General features: G+C 40.9%; 1 protein-coding gene and 1 long non-coding RNA gene across 8 annotated transcripts in view; one reads left to right on the top strand and one right to left on the bottom strand.

The window, feature by feature from the left end:
- KCNQ1 (potassium voltage-gated channel subfamily Q member 1) overlaps positions 1-24,605 on the top strand; it is a 329,509-nt gene that overhangs the window by 131,985 nt on the left and 172,919 nt on the right. The window lies entirely within an intron of this gene.
- The window catches only part of LOC140844537 (uncharacterized), a 43,930-nt gene continuing 42,726 nt past the window's right edge, over positions 23,402-24,605 (bottom strand). Inside the window, exon 3 of the long non-coding RNA XR_012123043.1 lies at positions 23,402-24,031. This is a non-coding gene — a long non-coding RNA (uncharacterized lncRNA). The remainder of the gene's footprint in view (positions 24,032-24,605) is intronic.

Here is a 24,605-nt window from a genome sequence, read left to right as displayed (position 1 = left end):
TGGGGGCCCTCATAGCTGCATTGCCAGCCAGGGGGAATGGAGCACCTGAAGCTCCTGAAAGTTCCCAACTTGTTGGGCTGAATGTGCAAGGACAATTTTGTCCACCTGCCCTTTCTCCTGAGCAGCAAGCTCTGTGTAATACTCACCCCTTTAGCAGCCCTCTAACTGTTAGGAAGTCTCTCAGAGTGCCCTCCTTTCTTTTGTCCCAGAGTGGCCAATTGTGGGTACCTGTTGTCCACAGTCAGCTGGAATCTCAGTCTCTTCAAGTATTCCACCTGTCTTAGCTTTACAACCCCACTGATCTCCAGAGACCATGTAATGTAGGTTTGTGCTCCCAGAGCAGATCTCCACTACTGGGTGTTCAGCAGTCCTAGGCCTCCATCCCCTCCCTGCTCCATTTCTCTTCCTTCCACCAGTAAGATGGGATGGGAGAAGGGCTTGGGTCCTGCTGGGTCATGGCTTTGGTACTTTACCCTTTTCTGTGAGATCTGTCTGATCCCCAGGTGTAGGCAGTCTGCCACAGCCTTCTTTGCTGTTCTTTCAGGATTAGTTGTATTTGCTATATTTTCATATTATATGTGGTTTTCATTGGACATTTCCATCTCATCTCTCACACTACCATCTTTAAGCCCTTATATTTGCTGATATTTTAAAAGGATTTTTGTGTCTACATTCATGAGGATATTGGTTTGTACTTCTCTCTTTTTGTACTGCTTTTTCTGGTTTTGTTACTGTGAAATTCTACCTTCAAAAAATTAATTGGAAAATATTCCCTCCTGGGTCTTTTTTGACCTGATTGTGCGGCATTATCATTAATTCTCCTTTAAAAGTTTGAGAGAAATCTCCAGTCTTATCATTTGAGCTTCAAGATTCTTTCTTGAGAATTTTATTATTACAAATTTTATCTCTATTAGTTATAAGGCTATAAAAATTACCTGTATTATACTGGATAATTTGCTGTCGTTTGTGCTTTTTGAGGAATTGGTCTGTTTCATCAAAGTTGTGAAACTTATGTGTGTGGAATTGCTTGGCATATTCTCGTAATGTCCTTTAGATGTCTGCATTGTTTTTGAATAAGTAGTTTTATAGTAATTGCCCTAGGTATTATAATATAAATATGTAGTTTTTAATAATCTACTGATATCAGTGCTTTATTTAAAATAAAGCAAAGTGTTGAAACCTTACTTCCACTTGGTTCCTTTTATCCTCACTTTTATTTTATTTATTTTTATTGAATAAATTAGTTGTGTAACATTATGCAAGTTTAAGGAGTAAAGCGTTACTTTGATATGTTCATATATTGTAATATGATTGTCATTGTGATATTTATCACATTTCATGATCATTGTACAGTATTTACTATTTTCATTATACTGTGTTTTAATTTCTGTGGTTTATTCTCATTACAAATCTGTACTCTTAAACACCATCACTCTTATACCTGCATCTCTTGGTAACCAACATTTTGCTATTTTTTTTTACAGGTTTAGCATTTTTATATTCTACATATAAGTAATATCATACAGTATTTGTCTTTCTCTGACTTATCTCACTTAGCATAATGTGCTCAAGTTCCATCCATGTTGGCCCAAATAGGAGGATATCTTCCTTTGTCATGGCTGAATAATATTTCATTGCATATATGTACCATTTCTTTTTTATCCATTCATCAACTGATGGGCATTTGGGTTAGTTCCATGTCTTGGCTATTGTGAATAATGCTTTGATAAGCATGGCAGTGCATGTATCTCACTGAAATTCCTTTTTCATTTCCTTTGGATATATATGCAGATGTCAAAATGATGGGTTGTATGGCAGATCTGTTTTTAATTTTTGGAGGAACCTCCATATTGTTTTCTGCTGTGTTGGACCTATTCATATCAATGACATATAAAGATTCCCTTTTCACTGTATCCTCACCAGCACCTGTTGTCTCTTGTCTTCTAATGATAGCCATTCTAACAGGTGTGAGAGGATAGCTCACTATGGTTTTGATTTGCATTTCCCTGATGATTAGTGATGCTAAGCATATTCTTACCTCTGTTGGTCATTTTGATATCCTCTATGGAGAAATGTCTATTTAGTTCTCCCCTTTTTCAATCATGTTTTGTTGTTGTTGCTGTTACTGGGTTGATGGGTATGAATGTATTTATATATATACATATATAAAATCATATATTACCCAATATATGGTTTGCAAAAATGTCTCCCATTCTGTAAGCTGTCTTCATTTTGTTAATTGCTTCTTCTGATAGGCAGCTTTTGAGTTTAATGTAGTCCTATTTGTTGATTTTTTTAAATATGCTTTTGGTATTATGCCCATAAAACTATTACCAAGATCAATATTGATAAACTTCTTCTCTACATTTTCTTCCAGTTTTATGATATATCAGGTCTTATATTTAAGTCTTTGATCCATTTCAGTTAATTTTGGAAGTGGTATGGAATAGATAGAGGTCCAATTTCATTATTCTGCATATTTCTCCAGTTTTCCCAGCATCCATTTGTTGAAGAGACATTCCTTTCCCCATTGGGCATTCATGGCTTCCAAATATTTATTAGCTATATGTGCCAGGATTTAATTCTGGGTTTTCCATTCTGTTTTGCTGGTCAATATGTCTATTTTTGAGCCAGTACCATACAATTTTTATTACGTCTGTGTAGTATGGCTTGAAGTCCAGAACCATGATACTCCAGTTTCGTTCTTTTTTCTAAGACTTGCTATGTCTATTTGACCTTTTTTAGTTCCACCCAAGTTTAGGATGTCTGTGAAGAATGCCTGAGGTATTTTCATGGGGACTGCATTATATCTGTGGATGGCTTTGGGTAGTATGGCCATTTTAACAATATTAATTCTCCTGATCCATGAACACAGGATATCTTTCCATTTGTGTCATCTGCCATTTCTTATTGAAAAGTTCTGTGGTTTTCATTGTACAGATCTTCCTTGGTTGCATTTATTCCTAAGTTTCTTACTGTTTTTGATACTATTGTGAATGAGATGACTTTCTTTCTTCTTTTCTTTCTCTCTCTCTCTCTCTCTTTCTTTCTCTGATGCTTTACCATTAGTGTAAAGGGATGCAATTGATCTCTGTGTCTTGATTGGTAACCTGCCACTTTACTGATATCATAGGTTAATTCCAACAGTTTTTTGACTGATTCTTTCAGATTTTCTGTATGTAGAATCTTAAATTCCACAATGACAAAATAACTTCTTCCTTTCTGATTTGGATGACTTTTATTTCTTTGTCTTGCCTAATCGCTCTAGTTAAAGACTTTCAGTACTGTATTGAATAGGAATGGTGAGAGTGGGCATTACTGCCTTTTTCCTGATCTTACAGGTAAATGCTTTCATTTTCTCTCCATTGGGTATTATTTTAGCTGTGCATTTGTCATATATGGCTTTTTTCATTAAAGTATCATTGTTATACAATCTTATGATAGTTTCAAATACACAACAGAGTGGTTCAACTTTCACCCATATTATCAAGTCCTCACCACCTTCCCCCAGTGCGGTCACTGTCCATGAACATACTAAGATGTTACACAGTCATTAACTGTATTCTCTGTGCTGTAGTACTGTTCCCGTGATCAACCTATATTGTGATTGCAAATTATTGTGCCCATTAATCCCTTTCTCCCTCCCCACCCTCCTCGGCCCCTCCCCTTTGGTAACCACTAGTCACTTCTCAGTGTCTATGAGTCTACTGCTGCTTTGTTCCTTCTATTTTGCTTTGTTTTTATACTTTACAAATGAGTGAAATCATATGGTATTTGTTTTTCTCCACCTGGCTTATTTCACTGAGCATAATACTCTCTAGCTCCATCCAAGTTGTTGCAAACGAGGATTTCTTTTCTTTTTATGGCTGAATAATATTCTATTGAGTATATGCGCCACCTCTTCTTTATCCATTCATCTATTAATGGACACTTAGGTTGCTTCCATATCTTGGCTATTGCAAACAGTGCAGTGATAAACATAGGGGTGCATCTGTCTTTTTGAATCATGGATTTTGTTTTCTTCAGGTAAATTCCTAGGAGTGGAATTCCTTAGTCAAATGGTATTTCTATTGTAGTTTTTTGAGGAACCTCCATATTTCTTTCCCCAACAGTTGCACCAATTTACATTCCCACAAGCAGTGTAGGAGGGTTTCCCTTTTTCTGCCTCCTCACCAGCATTTGTTGTTTCTTGTCTTTCAGAGAGCGGCCATCCTATCTGATGTGAGGTGATATCTCACTGTGGTTTTAATTTGCATTCCCTGATGATTAGCGATGTGGGGCATCTTGTCATGTGCCTGTTGGCCATCTGAATTCCTCTTTGGAGAAGGGTCTGTTCAGGCATATATGGCTTTATTATGTTGGGCATGTTCCTTCTATACCCAGTCTCTCAAGGCCTTTTATCATGAAGTTCTTCTGCATCTATTGAGATGACTATGTGATATTTATCTTCAATTTTATTGATGTGTGGTATTACATTTATTGTTTTGTGTATGTTAAACCATCATTGCATCCCAAGGATAAATCCCACTTCGTCAAGGTGTGTAATGTGTTCTCTTAATGTCCTTTTAATGTAGTCTTGAATTCAGTTTGCTGATATTTTGTGGAGAATTGTTGCACCTATATTCATCAAGGATATTGGTCTATAGTTTTCTTGTAGTATCCTTATCTGGTTTTGGTATTAAAGTAATGTTGGTCGCATAGAATGAGTTTGGAAGTGTTTACTCCTCTTCAATACTTTAGAAAAGTTGGAGAAGTGATTTTAATTCTTTAAATGTTTGTTAAAATTCACCAGTGAAGCTCTCTGGTACAAGAGTTTTCTGTGTTGGGAGTATTTTTTTTTTATTACTGATACAGTCTCTTCACTCATTTTTGGTCTGTTCAGATTTTCTATTTCTTCCTGATTCAGTCTTGGTAGGTTGTGTGGTTCTAAAAATGTATCCACTTCTTCTAGGTTATATAATTGTTCACTGCAGTCTTTTAAGATTCAATGTACTTCTGCAATATCGGTTGTAACGTCCCCTCTTTCATATCTAACTTTGAGTCCTTTTTGTCTTAATCTAGCTAAAGGCTTGTACATTTTATTTATCTTTTTGAAGAACCAGCTCTTCATTTCATTGATGCTTTCCATTGTTTTTCTGGTTTCTATTTCATTTTACACTCTGATCCTTATTATGTCCTTCCTTATGCTAAATTTAGACTTAATTTTTTCTTCTTTTTGAAGTTCCTTGAAGTGTAAAGTTAGGTTGCTTGAGATCTTCCTAATTTCTTAATAGATGCACTTATTGCTAATAACTTTCCTCTCAAAACTGCTTTTTCTGCATCCCACATTTGATATGTTGTATTTTTGTTTGTTTCAAGATAATATTTTATTCCATTTTGATCTCTCCTTTAAAGCATATAGTTTAGTCTCTGCATATTTGTAGGTCTTCTTAGTTTCCTTTTGTCATTGTTTCTCATTTCATACCATTGTGGCTTAAGAAGAGAGTTGGTTTGATTTCATCTTCTTAAATTTGCTAATATTTGTTTTGTGGCCTATCATGTGACCTATTTCTAGAATATTCCACATACAGTTGAGAAAAATGTGTATCCTACTGCTGTTGGATCGAATGTTCTTTGTATGTCTATTAAGTACATTTGTTCTAAACCATGGATCGATTCTGAGGTTTCCTTACTGATATTTGTCTGATTTTATCCAGTGCTGGTAGTATGGTACTGAAGTCCTTGACAATTAGTGTATTATTATCTATTTTTCCTTCATGATCTTTTATTCTTAATATATTTCAGAGCTTGGGTGTTGGGAGATACATTTATAATTGTTATATCTTCTTGATGTATTGACCCCCTTATCATTAGATAATGTCCTTCCTTGTCTTGTTACACTTGTTGTATCTTCACCACTTTTAAAATAAAATTGTCTTAAAATGTTTAATCTCCATCCATTGAACACCATATTACATGGTAAACTTTGTTTTGCTTTTCTTTAAAGGCAGGTTTGCTAGCAATAAATTGTTTCCCTTCAACTGAGAATGTCTATTTCTTCTTCATTCCCAAAGTATATTTTGCTGGTTATAGAACTGAGAGTTGATTATTTTTTTGTGTATGAAAAATGTTATGCCACTTCCTTCTGATCTCTATGGTTTGTGATGAGAAATCCATTGTTATTCAAATTTGTGTTCCTCTATACTTGATGTGCCCTTTCTCTTCTTCCAAAATATATATTTTTTGTCTTTAATTTTCAAAAACTTATAAAGCATCTTGGTATGGATTTCTTTGGGTTTATATTTTGCATTCACTTAGCTTCTTGAATCTGTAGGATTATATCTTCCACCAAATTTGGGGCATTTTCAGCCATTATTTCTTTGAATAAAATGTTTGTCTCTTTCCTTTCCTTTGAGATACCAATGAGAGAAATGTTAGCTCTTTCATCAACTATACTTTGATTTAAAATAAGAGAAATGTTAGCTATTTTGTTCCTGTCAAACAGGTCCCTGAGACTGTTTACTTTTTATTTTCAGTCTATTCTGTTATTAAGATAAGTAAATTCTATTGATCTAGCCCTAAGTTCACTAATTCTATCTTCTGTCATCCCCGTTCAACAACTGAGTCCATTCAGTGAGCTTTTTTTAAATTATATTTTTCAGTTCTGTAGTTTCCATTTTAAAAATAACTTCTAATTCTTTGCTAAGATTTTCTATTTTTTCATTTGTGTCAAGAAAGTTCCTAACTGCTTATTAAAGATTATGATGATGATGTTTTTCAACCTTGTCAAATAACTCCAATATTTGACATACTCTGGCTTTGGCTTCTCTTGATTATTGTTGTCTATTTGTGATTATTCTGATTCTTAGCATGACTAGTAATTTTCTATTGTACCCTGGGAATTTTAGAGATTATGAGCATGGATCCTATTTAACTTTTTTTTAGCAGAACAGTTAAACTGTTGAGGTGCAGCAAGAGGGCTGGTGAACATGAGTGTCAGCTGCTTCCTGGGCCCCTCCCATCCCACTCCAGGAAGTGCGGGGCGCTGCCTTGCCCCATTCATGGTAGTGGGTAGCTGGAGGTCCAGCCCCCTTTTTCGCCCCTGATGTCTTCTCATGAAAAGCTCACACTGCCCTCTTGCCTCTGAGTGGGGTATAAAATCAGCTCCCCAATATGTTCCACTGTAGGGTAAGTGCTCAGCTCTCTATGGGACCCCCTGACAGCAGAACGGGGGAGGGGATTAAGCAGAGTGCCCCATGGCTGCCTCTCCCACCGCCTCATTCAGCAATAGTAGTTAGTGAATAGTTCGATACTCCAGTCTCAATAATTGGCAAAACAACTAGACAGAATGTCAAAGACATAAAAAACTTACTGTTATTTTACTGGGGCGTTGTCTGTTGATGAATTGTCTATTTCTCTCTTCTGTCAGTTTTGTTTCATGTATTTCCAGACTCAGCTGCTTATATAATTTTATTTCTTTATAATGTTCAGTTTTTTCTTTATAATTTTTATTTCACCCTCACACATTAACCCTTTTTTCAGTATGAATGTCCCTCATTGTCTCCAGTAACAGTTTGTTTTAAAGTCTATTTTGTCTGATATTTAGCATGCCGCTCCAGCTTGCTTATGTTTAATGTTTGCGTGTCATCTTTTTTCCATCATTTTACTTTGAATCTATTTGTGTCTTTGCATATATAATGTATCTATTGTAGGCAGTCTATATTTGGTTCCTGTTCTAGGCAGTCTGGCAATCTCTGCTTCTTTATTGAGTGTTTAATTCACTTACAGTTAATATAATTATTGATACGGTAGGATTTACATCTGCCTTTTGCTGTTCATTTTCTGTATGTCTGTCTCTTTCGTTCCTCCCTTCCTTCTTTACTGCCTTCTGTTGTGTTGAAGAGATTTGTTTTAGTTCTAATTCCTTTGTTAGTTTCTTTTTGTATTTTCAGAGTAGTGTGGTCTAAGGATTACAATAAGCATCTTAATGGAAAACAGTCTCTTTAAAGTTAATACTAAATTATCTCTTCAAATATTTTTGTCTGCCCCTTTCTCACCTTTCTTCCTGAGGGACCCAATTACAAATATATTGTTACTCTTAAGGGTATCCAAGAGGCCCCCAAGGATTTGTTTGATTTTCTTCATTCTTTTATATTCTTCAGAATTAATTATATTTATGGATCTATCTTCAAGTTCATTGATTCTTTCTTCTGACAGCTCAGATCTCCTGATAAGCCTCTCTAGTTTTTCATCTGAGTTACTGTACTTTGCAACTCCAGAATTTTCATTTGGTGTATCTTATAATTCATATCTCTTTATTGGTAGTCTCCATTTGGTAAGTCATTGTCATCATATTTCCTTCCATTTAAACATGGGTTTAGTTCTTTGAACATTTTCATAACAGCTGCTTTGAAGTCTTGGCCTACTAAGGCCAGCATTTGGGTCCTCTCAGACATATTTCTATTGGCTCTAACCCTTTATTCCTGTGTGACTCCCCGTTTCTTTGCATGTTTCATTTTTTTGTTGTTGTTAAAAGCTGATCATTTTATATAACTCAGGAACTCTGGATTCTGAGTCTCCCCCCTAACCAGAGGTGACTGTAGTTGCTGGGGTTTTTGTTTGTGGATTTAGGTCTTGCTGGCAGTAGTTCTGTACTTTGTGCCTCCTGTAGTGTGTAGCCACCAATGCCTGCTCATTTTTTTTTTAATTCTTGTTTTTGTTTTTAAGCCTGGTTTCCTTGGTGTTACCCTTGCACTAATATAGCCTCCTGGTCAGGCCATGACTGGTCAGAAATTTTGTTTAAACAACTTAGGTGAATGAGACTTCTACCATTTGTTGAAGTGGTCTGTGTATGAGTTGAGATATTCAAAGTTCAGCCATGTCACCAGTCTTTCCTGCTTGCACAGGATCACACAGTCAGCCAAGGATAAGGAGATAACGGGGGTCCTCTCTGCCCTCTCATGAACGTGTATGCAGCCTTCCAGATCTCAGAAATCCTTTAAAAATTCTTGCTTGTTTCTTGCTTGAACCAACCAGTACTGTAGTCTTCAGTAGCCATGACATTGGCATTCCCTAATTATTTGCCACTGAGATCACTGGTGGTTGACATAGTACATGAGATTTTCCATGGAGTTCCCAATCACGTCAACCCTCTTTTTTGGCACTAAGACTGAAGGTTCTCAAGGCTCCTGTCCAACTGAATTTGGAAGGAGGAATGTTAGGTCCTCCTTTTATTGTGTTTATATTTTCCCTATATATCTAGTGGTTTGTTTTATATATGTATTTACTGTGGTATTTATTGCATAGTTTTTCATAATTGTTACCTCATTATGAAATTTGGCTTTTAGCATTATAAAGCATCCTTATTTGTCTCATTTATTGCTTCTTTAGCATTACATTTTTTCTGATTTCAGAATTATAACCCCTGCTCTCTTGGTGTTTACATTACCTGGTAAATCTTTTTGCATTCTTGTATTTTTCAGCCATTTTAGTCACTGAATTTTAGATGTATTTTTTAATTGCATAGAGTTGGATTTTGTTTTACGTGTGAATTTGGATATATTTTTCTTTTAAGAGGCATTTTTTTACTCACATTTATTGAAAGAACTGATATGTTTGATCTCAGTTCCTCTGTAGTATGACATATTGCAATCATTGCCTGTATTATGTCACACTGTGTTGCTCTCTTCTGTGTGTCTGCTTTGCTTTTTCATAAATTATTTTGGTATTTAAGAATGTTTGTATATACATATTTTTTATTAATGGTTTCCTTTGTTTTTTGTGGTTTAATTCCCGTTCTTACTTAAGAAAGTAATGGCATACTATTTGGTGTGCTGGTTTTAACTGTATCTATAGATTCCTGTTTATTACATATTTGCCATACTTTCTATATATTTTATCTAGTATATACTTAGTACATACCTTCTCATTTTCTTCTTTTGTCTCTCAGATTTTGTATTCTTTCTGTTCCATCAGAGCATATGATGTCCATACACTATCATTCAGCCATGACTCTATCTAGGTCTTCATCTCGTTCTATAATTAAATATGCAGGACGCTCGCCGTCAGTCCCCCAGCACTTTCGCATTCTACCATGGTTGGATGAGGCTCGTGTCCTCTAGAAAGTTCCTCAGCAAGGACACCTGTGTACAATATTTTGGACATATGTAAAACTGTCTTCCTATCACCTTGATATACGAAGTTCAGCTTAACTGGATATAAAATCCTTGATTTACACTTCTTCAAATTTCTTGAAAATGCGGCTCCACTGTCGTCTTGCTTTGTGTATTGTTTGTGATACATCTGGTGCCAGTATAATCCTCTTACCTTCGTAAATTACTTCATCTTTTTACTTGGAGGCCCTGAGGAATTCTTCTTTATTTCTAGTCTGATAGTTTAGGAACTGTCTAAGAACTGATTGTTATGGATCAGTTTCCCTGGTACCATGTGGATCCTTTCAGTGTAGCAGTTAGATTTCATTGCATGCATAGAGATTTTCCTAGATACAGTTTCAAGTGTTATTTCTATTGTATCATTTCTATCTTCCTCAGAGACCTCAGTCACATGACTGTTGCATTTCCTTTGCATCTCTTCCATTTCAACCGCTCTCTGACCCTTTTTATTTCTTGATTTAGTTTTAATTATCTTAGTTGTTTTCTATTTCTATCTTTATTTCAATTGCCTTTTATCATTTCTTTGTTTGTTTTTGGCCCCTTTCTGCTCTGTTTTTACTGATCTGAAGTATGTTTTCATATCCCTACATGTTGAGGCTATTTCATTCAGTCTAGGTAACTGTTTATAGTCTTTGTCTGCTTTATGATTGGTTTTTGGAGAATTTTAGTAGCAGAAATGTTTTTATTCTGATTTTTTTTCTTACAGTAGTAGTGTATGGACACAGTCTGCCTGCTTGTGTCACTGTGCACTTTAGCAGGCAGAGTTCCCAGCTCCTGATGTCCTCTTCTGCCCTCTTTTAGGTGATTCCTTTTACAGGCAGTGCTGCTGTCAGGGGCAGAGGATGAATGAATTGCTATGTCTTGTTTTTTCTTTATTTCCTGCAAGATTTTTTAATTTTCCTCATATTTCCTTCTTTCCTTTGCTACCATGCTCCTGAGAGATAAATCCACTTCTGTACATACACAAGCCTCCCCAAGATTCTGAGCAGCCACCTGTAATCCCAGTTCTTCAAGGCCCTTCATTGTAGCTGATGCTGTGAACTGCCTTTCTGACCTGTGTTCTCCATTTTGATGCTTAATGTTGGATTTTTTTTTTTCTGAAGGTGATTCTGTCTGCTTCTTTTACGTCTTCTATGCCCCCTATGTTTTTTAACGAGGTAAATTTTTCATAATAGAAATTAATCATTTTAAAGTGAAATGATTCAGTGGCATTTAGTAGGTCCAGTGTTTTGTTTGTCACTGACATCATAGCTAACAATTTAGTGCCAGATCCAAGGTGGTAAAGATTTACCTTTGTATTTTATTCTAAGAAAACTATGGTTTTAGCTGTTATATCTAGGTTGCTGATCCATTTTGAGATAATGTTAGTATATGGTGTGAGGTAGGAATCCAACTTCATTCTTTTGTCTGTGGCGATCCAGTTATTCCAACACCAATTGTTGAAGAGACTATTCTCTTCCCATTGAATGGTCTTGGCACCCTTGTTGAAAATCAAATGATCATGCATGTGAGGGTTTATTTCTGTTCTGTCTCATTCTTTGGCCTATATATCTATCAATATGGTAGTACCGCATTGTTTTGATTACTGTAACCATGTAACTTTTGAAATTGGGAAATGTGAGTCTTCCAACTTTGTTCTTTTTCAATATTGTTTAAGCTGTTTGGGACCCCTTGCAATTCCATAAACATTTTAGGATCAAATTTTTCCTTTTCTGCAAATAGGCTGTTTTGGTATAGAATAAAATGCCAAATAGAATTTTGGTGGGGATGGCCCCATATATGTAGACCACTTGGTAACATTCCAATCCATGAACATGGGATGCCATTCCATTTATTTGGATCTTTAATTTTTATCAGCAGTGTTTTATAGTTTTTAGCATAGAAGTCTTTCGCCCTCCCCCCCTTGGTTAAATTTATTCCTCCATACTTTATTCTCTTGATGCTATTGCAAATGGAGTTTTTTTAAAATTCCTTCTTAGATTGTTAGTATTGGTGTATAGAAACACAAATGATTTTTTTGTGTGTATTGACTATGTGCCCTTCAATAAAAAACTTGTTTGTTAGCTCTAGGGTATTTTTGCTCGTTTGTTTTGGGGGGTATTTTTGCAGATTCTTTGGGATTTTTCTATTATTTGATCATGTCATCTTGAATAAAAAGTTTTACTTCTTCCTTTTTATTTATTTGCTCAATTGCTATGGCTAGAACTTCTAGTACATTGTTGAAAAACAATGGCGAAAATAGCATTCTAGTCTTGTTCCTGACTTTAGAGGAAAATTTTCAGTCTTTTCACCATTGGGTATGATGTTTCCTGTGAGTTTTACAAAGATGCTCTTTATCATGTTGAGGAAGTTCCCTTATGTTCCTAATTTTCTGAGTATCCTGAAAGGTTGTGGGATTTTGTTGAATGGTTTTTCTGTCAACTGAGATGATTGTGTGGTTATTTTCCCCTTTCACTCTATGGATGTGATTTATTACATTGATTGATTTTTCTTATGTTGAACCACACTTTCATTCCTGAGTTAAATCCCACTTGGTATCCAGCTTTCTTTTCTTATGGTGTATTTGTGCGGCTTTTGTATCAGAGTAAATACCTCATAAAATGTGTTGCAAAGTGTGCCCTACTCTTCTGTGTTTTTTTGTTACAGTTTGAGGATTTGTGTTCATTCTTTAAATCTTTGGTAAAATTCACCAGTGAAGCCATCAGTTTCTGGACTTCTCTTCATTAGGAGGTTTCTGATAAATGATTTACACTTTTTTACTTGTTATAAGTCTGTTCAGAATTTCTATTTCTTCTTGAGTCAGTTTTTGTAGTTTGTGTGTTTCTAATAATTTGTACAGTTCATCTAGGTTATCTCATTTGTTATCATGCAAGTGTTCACAGTATTCTCTTATAATTCTTTTTATTTCTGTTAGGTCACTTGTAACATTTCCACTTTCATTTATTATATGCATCTCTAATTTTTCTTTTTTATATTATCTGTAACTCTAAAACTTTTCTAGCAAAAGTTTGTTAATTTTGTTGATTTTTTAAAAAAAATAATGAACTTTTGCTTTAGTTAGTTCTATTGTTTTTCTATTCTCTCCAATCTCATACCTATAATTTCCTTCTTCTTGCTAACTTTGAGTTTAGTTTACCTTTTTTTTTTTTTTTAGTTCCTTAAACTAGAAAAGTTAATCTGTAAAGTCCGGTTATTGGAGATCTTTCTTCTTTCTTAATTTAGGAATACAGCCATAATTTTCTCTCAGTACTGCTTTCACTGCATCCCAAAAGTTTTGATGTGTTGCATTTTCATTTTCATTCATCTTGAAGTATTTTCTAATTTCTCTTGTGATGTCTTCTTTGACCCATTTGTCTCTAAAGACATTGTTTTCTAAAATGTTCAGTTTCCACATACTTATTAATTTTCCTTCTATTATTGATTGCTACCCTCATTCTATTTTGGTTGGCGAGCATACTTCTTCTGATTTTAATTTTTAAAAATTTACTGAGACTGCTTTGTGGAGCGGCGTGATCTGCCCTGGGGAATATCCCCCATGCCCTTGAGGAGAAGTGTGTTCTGCTGTTTTGGGATGGAGTGTCCTAGGGGTGTTTGTCAGGTCTGGCTGGTTTACAGAGTCATTGAAGTCTTCTCTTACCGATCATCTCTCTGTTGTTCTATCCGTCATTGATTATGGGCTAATGAAGTCTCCAACTATTATCATAGAACTCTCCAATTCTGTCAGTGTTTGCTTCATATACTTTGGAGGCTTGTTGCTTGACGATATATTCTTGTAATTGTTGTCTTCTTGATGAATTGACCCTTTACTCAATATATTGTCTCCTGTAACAACTGTTGACCTCAAGTTTATTGTTCTGAGAGTATAATCACCCCAGATCTTTGTTGGTTACTATTTGTATAGAATATCATTTCCCATTCTTTCACTTCAATTTGTCTTTATATCCAAAATGAGTATCTTGTAGAAAGCATAAATTGGATTTTTTTTTAGCCCTTTTGCTAACCTGTCTTTTGATTGAAGTATTTACTCCATTTACATTTAAAGTAATTACTGGTAAGGATTTCTCCCATTTTGTTATTTCTTTTCTGTATGTTTACACCTGTTTTGTTCCTCATTTCCTCCTTTAATGCCTTCTTTTGTGTTCAACTGATTTTTTGGTAGTGTACAATTATGATTATCTTCTCAATTCCTTGTGCATATATTTTTATGGCATTTTCTTAGTGAATACCACATCTAACATCCTAAATTTATAAAAATCTAGTTTGAACTGATCCAAATTTAGCTTCGGTAACATACCAAGAATCAGCTCCTATATATCTCCATCCTCTTCATGTTGTTATTGCCACATTATATCTTTTTCCATTGCATTCCCAATAACAGATGTATAATTATTGTTTCATGCATTTGTCTTTTAAGTCACATAGGAAATAAAGGGGAGTTACAAATTAAAAGTATGATAACATTGGCTTTTATGTTTACTTGTGTAGTTACCTTTTCTGAAAGTATTTCTTTGTATGGCTTTGAGTTACTTTCCAGTGTCCTTTCATTTCAGCCTGAAGGACTCTTTAGCAATTTTTGAAGGGCAGATCTACCAGCAAAAAACTTCCTCAGCTTTTGTTTATCTCAGATGTCTTAGTTTTTCCTTCATTGTTGAAAGATAACTTTGTTGGATATAGAATTCTTGACTCATGGTTTTTCTCTTTCACCACTTTAAGAATGTGCTCCTACCCCTTCTGGTCTCCATGCTCTCTGATGAGAAATCTGATGCCAATCTTGGTGATTATTTGTTTGTGAAGTCACTTCTCTCCTTTTATGATTCTGTCTTTGTCTTTCAACCATTTGATAATGATGTGTTTCTTGGAGTTCACTGAGCTTCTTGGAGGTATAGAGACATGTGTTTTGTCAAATTTGAAAGTTGACAGCTTTTATTTCTTCAGATTCGTCCTGCCCTCTTCTCTGTCCCCTCTCCTGTAATTCCCATGATGGGTATATGTGTATGCTTGATGCTCCATAGGTCCCTTGGGGTCTGTTCATTAGCCCTTTTGTTTTCTTCCTCAGACTGGATAATTTCAATCGACCTATCTTTCAGCTCACTGATTTTTCTGCCTGTTCAAATATGCTAATGAATCCTCTATGAGTTTTTCATGTAAGTTATCATACTTTGTAGTTCCAACATTTGGTTAATTCCTTTTTATAGTTTTTCTTTATTGACATTCTCTTTGTTCATATACCATTCTCCTGATTTCTTTTAGTTCTTTGTCTATGATATCCTTCAGTTCTTTGAGCATATTTAAGAAAGTTGATTTAAAATTTCTGCCTAGCAAATTCAATGTGTTTGCTTCCTTGGGGAGTTTCTGTTCATTTTTTCTGTGAATGGGCCATACTCTTATTTCCTTACATGCATCATTATTTGTTTTTATGAAAACCGGATATTCTGGATAGTATATGTAGTACCTTTAGACATCAGATCCTCTCCCCTCCTTAGGATTGTTTTTTTCTTACTGTGAGCTGTAGCTATTTGGTTAGTGACTTGACCCGTTTTTGTGAAATCTGTAATCTGTCATGTGTGGCCTCTGAAATTCCTATTCCTTCAGCTGGCGTCTTGACAGAGAAGGCTGGGGCATGCGTTAGCGCGTGGCCAGGCTGTTGACAACTCTGCCTTAGCCTTCATTTCCTGTTTGAGGTGAGCACAGACATCAGCCAGAGGTGAAAACTTGGTGTGTACTCAGGGCCTCTGAGCAAGCATCCTGCCCTGGGCATGCGGTTGGCTCTCTCAATCCTGTAGGACACACGAATCCTTTTGAATGGCCTCATTTCCCAAAGAAAGTCTTTCCCTAGCTTTTCTTCCCAGGCTTTCCATACTCTAGTGTATGCCTCAACTGTAATCTTTTTCCGAAGTGGCTGTGATTTGTTTGACTCCCTTAAAATATTTTCCAGGAATGTCCACGATTTTTCACTGAGTGTGAGTTCCAGGTCAAAGGAAAGAAAGGCAAGCACCTTGTGTCAGTCTTGCAAGCAGCCCTAGGTGACACAGAACAAAAACAGTTCTTTACTGGAATGTCGGCTGCCCGCTTCGAGACTGCCGCTGAGCTGGGGAGGGGAGTGTTGCAAGGGCAAGTAAAAATACCAGTTTCCTAACATCTTCAAGTTGTTTGTTTCCTGGTTTCATGTTCATTTGGCTGTCATAAACTTCTGACTGCTTTATGGAGACCGGACAAAGTTGAATCAGACAGGTTTTGCTTGACTGTTCAGTGTTTCTGTGAAGGGAAAGGGAAAGGCCCTTGGACGTTCCTACTTCTCTGTTTTTGCTGAGATCACTCACTTTCCTCGCATTTTCTGAAAGAGCACCTGAGGCCTCATCTCCTGACTCTGCATCCACAAGTTTGCAGTGGTGGGTAGGCAGCTGGAGCGCTCTTGGCATTTGGTTCATTTCTCCACTCACAGGTGACTTGATTGAAGGCCATGGCATTCTGTCTGCTGGTGCCGCTGAGGGCATGTGTATGGTTTTATTTGCACTTCTTGGTTTTTATGCTTTTTGGGAACAGTAAGTTGGGAGATTTGAAACCAGAGGGTAAGAGAAGCAGCATGCCATTGTCCTCCAAACCTGACTGGACATCTTTTTCAATTATGCCTTTTTCTTAGTGCATAATTTTAAGCACTTTTTTAATCCATCAGCAAGCCTTGTCAACTTTCTGGACTCTGCCCACTTCTTGCATTCTCTCCAGTCACCTCCCTGGTCAAAGCTGCTGCCATTTCTTTGCCAGGGGTGTTGCCCTTCAATCTCTATGGGTCCCTCAGGTTCCCTCTCTGCCTTCTCTCCACTCTTCGCTCACCATCCCAAGGAAGTTCTTTAAATATAAAGTGAACCTTCTAATTAAATGCTCCGGTAGCTTCCTGTAACATTGTCTTGGGTCTGTCACACTGGATACAGAGCATAATTTGGGAATCCTTGTGCAGGATTCTCACTGAGGAAGCGCTCTGTGGTGGGTGGCTGGGAAGCTGCCTAGAGCATTCCTCAGAGTTGTTCCACCAGCTGCTGACGGGGGTTAGGGTGGTTATCTCTCGTTGCCGAGGGCTGCCCCTCAGGGGGTTCCCTCTGCGTCACTTCTGGCCTGCCCTGTGTCTGGCCTGCCCTGACCCTGCAGTCAGAGATAGTGGTCACAAAAGCTTCTGGCAGGTTTGCATTAAGAAGATTTTGGTGCACATGGAACATGAGTGCTGAGGGCACATGGGTTGGGTGGGGCTTCTGTGCTGCCTGGGTGTCCTTGTGAACAGGAATAACGCACTCTACCTGTGTCCCTGGTACCTGCCATATGGCAGAGTGTCCAAGAAGCTTTGCTGATCTGCTGGACCTCCTAGGGGTCCCTTCTCACCCACAGCCAGTTAACATCAGCCACGGGCCCCCCTGTGCTCTGAACAGGCCATTTCCTAAGTGAGCATCATCGTTGCTTCTCCTTGTTTCCTCCGATTATTGGAAACTCCTCGTTTGTTCATTTGGGCCCCTGGGCCCAGTAGGAGGCCAGCAGCCTCAGGACGGGGCTACGAGTCCACCCCAGACGGATGCTACCATGTCTTTTCATGAAGTGGTATTTGTGCAAACTGTGGGGGTCGTGGCCGAGAGTTCCCCTCAGGGCCCCTCACCCTCTACCTTCCCAGCCCTCTTGCAGCCAGCAAAGATGGGGTGGGGGCACCAGGCTGAGTTGATTATTTCTGACATCAGTTGTTAACATAATTTTGACATGGAGCCTCCCACCCCCGGCTCTGGAGTGGCTCTGACTGTATCCAGGCTCCAGCTTGGGGAGCCATGGGGAGCCTCTCAGCCCCGGATCTGGGAGGCGGCCTGGGAAGGGACCTGTGTTTCTCAAGCCTGCGCCCTCGGGGCCTGGGGGTGGGGCCCAAGCAGATGTCTGGATTTGGTAGCCAGGGCCTGGAGCCGGATGCTGGGAACCAGGCCTGCAACTCATTTCCCCATTAAACATTCTGAGAACATCTGCACTGGTTTCCAAGGCTTCTCCCTCACTAATTGCTTTGATTATTGTGTGAAGTGAAGAACTGGCACGTTTCCGCAATGTGATGAAGGTGAAAAGATTGCTCTTAATTAGATTAAAAACATTTTTTTCTTCCTCTGTAATTTTGCCTTAAAAATCAAGGCCACTTTTTTGTTTTCTTCATCCAAAGACCTCCAGAAACTTTCCTCCCCACCTCTCCAGAGGTTTCTTGGGAATGTCCTGTGAGCTCAACTCTTGGAGAAGACAGTGCTTAACCCAGATTCCATTGTATATGAACGTTTCCTGGGGCTGCTTTTGCTGCCGGGAAGCGTCCCTGAAGCTGTGTCTTAGGAGACCTGGACAGTGACTTCCTGGAGCGTGGAGACCCTGACGGGCGCCTGAATTGTGGGGATGGCAGTGTTGCCCCTTTGCACCTCCTGTGCTCACTCAGGGCTGATTGTTTTGGCTCTGTCACTGCCTGCCCTCCTCAGCGCCCCAGCCTCTCGGTCCCCACCCTCGGGCCTGCAGAGCATTTCCATCGCCTCTCAGATCTGCACGAGCCGATGCCTGCAAGGTCTGGTGTGAGGGATGGCACTCGGGGTGGTGGTCCTCGATGCCCTCAGCTCTGGGGCTGTGCCAAGCCCACCTTGGGCTCAGTCACACCAGTCATGCTCATGTCAAATCTGCATGTCCTTGACTGGACATGAGGTCTGGTATGTTCCAGTTTGTTCTGAACATGCTCATACACCAGGGTGTGGACTGGGCCTCCCAGAGTGGGTGGAAAGATGAGGCTGGCACTGCAGCCGTGGAAAGCCAGCTGCCCGCCCTCAGGAGCACCTTCCCGGGAGCTCCCTAGACTGTTGCAGAGGTAGCTGCTCTCCCCCAGCCTTTGTCCTCTCTGCCCTGCATCTCCAGAGCACAGACAGGGCACTGCAGGGGCAGCTGGCCTTGACTCCCCAGACCTGTCCCCTTGGGCTCAGTCCTCACCCCCAAGCTTGTCACACACATTTCTGAGGATTCCCTTGGTAACATGATGGAACCCCAACCCCAACTAGCTGAAGCACAAAAGGAACATTTTTTGGCCCTCGCACCTGGACCCAGCTGCTTCACACACAGCCGGACCCAGGGCAGGGACGGTCTGTCCTGCCTGCTCTCTCTTCTTCCCACCCCACCTGTCCCCTCTGCTGTTCCCTTTCTGCTCTCTGGCCCCCAGGGAGGCCATATCCTCAGGCGGCCACCTTCCAGTGGGCATGTGATGGCCACCAGCCCACCACACCTGGCAGAAAGAGGCCATCTCTGTCCCCATCATCCATGCCAGAGCTGGGGTCAGGCACTTGTTGACCCCAGTCAGAGCGTGAGCTGCTCTCAGACCTGCCTCTTTGCCTCTGAAGGCTGAGGCCTGAGCCACACGCCCCCTCTGAGGATGGTCAGCGGGCACCTGAACCCTGCAGCCTGGGGATGGGGAAGGAGTAACCCCCTGAGGAAAGTTCCAAAGGCTGTTCCCAGAAGCCAGGCCTGGCTGCTGGGCAGGCAAAAACAGGTGTCCCCGCCAGCAAGGTATTTCCATAAGCGGAACTGAGTGCCAGCTGTGCTATATGCTTCCACTGCGCTCCTCACCCTGCTCCTGGCAGCTGTGGTGGGAATGGCTTTTACACTTTGTCTGTGCCCCTTACTTCTCGCCTCTGAGTGGAGACACAGGTGGTGGAGCAGGCGTGCTGGCTCGGGGTCTGTGAGCTGGGCATGGGCAGCTGGCACAAGCCGGGGCCGCAGCTCAGCGATGTCACGCAGGGCCTGGGCTGCAGCTGTCCAGATGCCCTGGGGAGGGGTTCTCCTTCATGGTGCAGGATCTGCAGGGCTTTGGCAAATCTGCCGGGAGGGGCTGGATTTCAGGGGGCTGGGGCTGGGGAGGGCAGGGGCAGCTTGTTTATCCCTGTGGGGTGGGCTGGCTCAGGGAATGGGACTGCGGGGCCCTGGAGAGGGGCTGGCGGTGGGAGGCAGGGCCTCTGTGCTGAGGAAGCAGCACAGAACTGAGGGCCAGGCACACACGAGCCCCGCACCCACCCCAGGAAAGCTGGGAGAGCCTGTGAGGACTTGGGTTGCACCTGGGAGATCAGGCGGGATTTCAGTCAGTTGTGAGGCGGAGGGTCTGGGGAGGTCACCAGGGAGGCCCAGACTCCAGGGAGACTTTCCAGGGCAGAGGGCAGTGGGAGTGGGAGGGGCTGGAGCGGGAATCCTGGCCTAGTCTCTGTGACCCAGGGCACAAGTTTCGGCCTCTCTGAGCCTTGGTTTGCTCATCTAGAAACGGGGATCAAAGCCTCCACCCCACAGGGCTGCCGTTGTAATGAAAGCAGCCGACGGAGAAATGGGAATCCCCTTCTGCATCCCGGGCAAGTGCGTGGGTCCCAGGTTTGGGGATAAACTGGCCTCAGTGTGAGAGGAGGGGACCAGAACGGGCAGGGGGCAAGGGCTGGAAGAGGAGACCAGGAGCTCCTGGGAATGGAAGGCCTGGAGGGTGTGTGGGCAGGACACAGGCTCTGTGCCACCCCGTGGGCAGCCCCAGGCTAGGTGGAGGGGCCAAGGGTCCTCTGACACTCGGGACCTACTCTAGCAACTCCAGGAGGAGGCGTGCTGGGCCGAGGGACCGAGGGCGAGGCACAGGTATGGGGGACTCCCACAGATTACTGCTTCTGGGCCTGGGAAAGTTGCACCCAAGGTAGAAAATACGGACACAGTAAATAAGGAAGGAGATGAAAGTCACCCAGTCTCTTCACCTAAAGACAATGCAGTTAACATTCTGATCTCGTTACTTCCAGTCTTTTTTCTGTGCCCATGTTGTTTTAAGAAAACTAAAATCACCTTCCTGCGCGGGGCTGCTGGCTGGGAAAGAAGACTTGGTGCTGTCTGGTGGCTGTTCTCTGGAGCGGGTGAGACTTGGCAGCCAGTGTCACCAGCTGTGGTAGTCGCCACGCCAGAGGCTGCGCTCGCCATCCCAGACCTCCCATTTTCCTAGAAAACAGAATTGTTTTGTTCTGCCCTGAAAATGTAGGCCTAGGTTCTGGCTTTGACAAGGCAAAGGCGGCCAAGGAATTAAAGCATCGAAAATGGACTGTCTTACGGACAGTGACGTCACTGTTGAGAGGATAGTGCTGGCTTTCTCCCGAGGCCCGGTGCCACCCTCAGAGCCCGAGTGTCCAGATGAGCTGCCCATCCAGGCCACCGTGGACTCGGCCTGCCCCACAGCTGCCAGGCCAGGACTGTGGGTAGTTTTTCCACCTTTGTGAAGTGCCAACCTCGGGCTCCTTGCCGGTGGGGGTGATAAGCCATCTCTTGGGACACAGCACTTGCCCCCAAGCCTTTGCCTGAAGGGGGCAGCGTGCCACTGTGTCTGCTGAGTCTGTGAATTCCCTCCACCAACTCCCTGCACCTTCTTGCAGGCACTGAACCCCTCCCTTCACCCCCACACACACACCAGCTGTGACTGCAGGTGGGAACTGGGGGGGTGGTTTGTGGCCCTGGTCACTGCCTGCCTCTCCTGGGGGGAGGTAGACCCCTGTCTCCAACACTGAAGTTGGGCAGGGTGGGGTCTCTCCTTTTGACTTGAAACAGCCCACCTGTGGAAGCCTCTGTTTGCCCCTCGCCGCAGGGCCCCATGTGCTGTTCCCAGGATTAAACCAAACAGCGCACATTCTTCTCTGGCAGGTGCAGGCCCCGCCTGCTCCGGGCAGCCGACTGATGTGCACATTTTAATTTCCTAAACACCAGGCTGGGCCTTTCTCTGGGGTCAGGTGGCTTACCCTCGGTCCGTGGGCTTCGGAGATGGCACTTGTTATTGTGGGTGTTTAGAAAGCAGCTCCACTTCCCAGCCACCCCTCTGCCGTTCTTTCCTTCTGTATACAAGTGATGCAGACATAAAAATATGTATTTGTGTTCTTTTTCCTTTTTGTTTTTGAAAGAACATTTGAATCCTGGACAAAGTTTTAGCTCTGTCACTTGACAACTGTATAATATAATCCAGGGTACTTGAATCTCAGCCCCGAATCTCTAAAATGGGGGCAGTAGATGCTCCCGCCAGGACCCAGACCTGTGGGCCTTTGACTGTGCGTGCGTTTCTCAAAGCTGCCTGGTCACTTCTCTGCACTCTCAGAATGTCATGCGCAGCAAGCCCTTCACTCGGAGGGCTTCTCCCGGGTGTGACTAAGTCATGTCTGTGCAGTTTCCTGCTGGAAGTCTGCCCTTCACCCCTACTGGCTGTGAGCTCCCAGAGTTTATTTACGTCTCTTTGAGTGCTAGTCAGGCACAACACCTTTGCATGTGTTCACTGGCCATGTGGATTCCTCTTCTGTGATGCACTTGTTTCTTGCTTACTTTTCACTAAATTGCTTCTATTTTTCTTATTGATTTGTATACACTCTTTATGTTTTGTGGATACTATTCTTCTGTGGTTCTTTTCACTCTTTAAGGTGCTGTTTGATGGCTAGGTCTTAATTTTAATGTACCCGAATTCATCAGTCTTTCCTTTAAGGGTATTGCTTAAGTTTTAGAAAATCCTTCTAAACCCTGAGATCATGAAGATAATCTTGTAGATTCAGTTATATGGGCTTTATAGTTTTTATTTTCTTCATTAGTCTTCAATTGCCTGGAATACCAAGAATGAATTTCTGGTCTATGGTGTGAGTGAAGGGTCCAATTTAACATTTTTTCCTGTTGATAGCCAACTTTCCCGGGTACCTTCTTCTCACCGTATGTAGGCCACCTGTGATGCACAGAAAGTATCTGTATGTGTGGGGCTGTCTGAGGATCCTCAGCCCCGTCCTGCTGGCTGTCGGTCTCTTTCTGCATCAGCACCACACGGTCCTGACGGCAGCTGCACCCTAGGAAGCACCCAGGTCTGGTACAGCAGCTCCAGTGTCTTGAAGGATGTTGATTCTTGGCTTTTTGCACTTCCAGGCCAACTTTGGAATCAGCTTACCAAGGTTTCAGCACACAAACCTTTTCATTAAGATTTGGGAGAGGATCTTTTCACTATTGAATCTTCTAATCAATAGAACAAAAGCATATTTCTCCATTTAGTTATGTCTCCTTGAATATTTCTTATTAAAGTTTTATAATCTCTCCTTAGAGATTTAGCATTTTATATAGTACACGTATATATAAAAGTAACTTTTAGTATATGTACATATAATTTTATATATAAATATATTTTAATAGTATATATATACATTTATATATAAATACAATAGTATATATAAATATAATTGTGTGTATGTGTGTGTATATATATATATTATATAAAGGTAGATTTTTATTTATGAGAGGCAGAAATAGCACAGAGTACCCATATACCTTTTTACCAACTTCCCTAGTGTTAACATCTGATGGTATTATTGTCAAAACTAAGAAATTAACATTGTAACAACACTATGAACTAAGCTACAGTCTACTGAATTTATTTCACTTGCCCCTTCCAGCTACTGATGTCCATTTTCTGTTCCAGGATCCATCATCACATTTATTCAATAGATCCCCTTAGTCTCCTCCAATCTGTGACAGCTTTTCAGTCCCTCCTTGCTTATCTTCATAAATACTTTTGAGGAATACTGGTCAGGTGTCAATGCCCTTCAGTTCAGGTTTGTCCGATACCATCTTAGGGTCGGACTGGGGTTATGGGCTTGTGGGAAGATCACAGAAGTGAGGTGCTTTTCTCGCTCCCTCATGTCCAGATGTATGGCATCAACACGGTTTGTCGCTGGTGATGTTAACTCTGACCCACTTGGTGACGGTGGTGTCCAGTAACTGCATCTGCCATCAGTCGTTTTTCCTTTTCCAGAGTCTGATCAGAAGAAAGTCACCGAGTCCAGCCCACACTCAAGGGGATATAGGTTACATTCCACCTCCTGCAGGACAGAGTATCAAAGAATCGGTGAACACATGCTAAAACCACCACAGCAATGAGCAAATATTTGAGGGGAGATAACTTTGAAGTTTCTTCTTAAAGTTTCACCTACTAATTTTAGCATTCATCTGTGGATTTTGCCTGCAGCAAATGCCTGTGGTGCTCTAATGGTGGCTTTTCTATTTTCCTCATTCTTTCTATATTTATTATTCAGAATCCTTCTTTAAGGCAAATCTGTTCCTCTCCAATTACTCATTTGCTAATTTATATCAGTATGAATTTAGGAATATTTATTTTCTGACTATAATCCAATACTATGATTACTCTGTTGTGCAGATTATTCTACTTTTGGCTATTGGATTGAGAACTCTTTTGGGTTAGTTCTGTGTCCATTTGACCAGTCCCCTGTTCTTTCATTTATATATTTATCACTTCCTTCCTTTCAAACACTAGATAATAGTTCAAGCTTGGCTGGTATTTTCCCTGCCCTAATCCTAGAATCACCATTCAGCCAGAGCTCTGGTTCCTTTTACTAGAGAATGAATGATATTCAGAGACCAGGATCTCGGCGCAGG

The sequence above is a fragment of the Manis javanica genome, chromosome 11 (genome assembly GCF_040802235.1).
Source record: "Manis javanica isolate MJ-LG chromosome 11, MJ_LKY, whole genome shotgun sequence".
Taxonomy (NCBI): Eukaryota; Metazoa; Chordata; class Mammalia; order Pholidota; family Manidae; genus Manis; species Manis javanica.
Note: the sequence above shows the minus strand (reverse complement) of the source record. Positions and strands in the feature narration are given on the sequence as shown.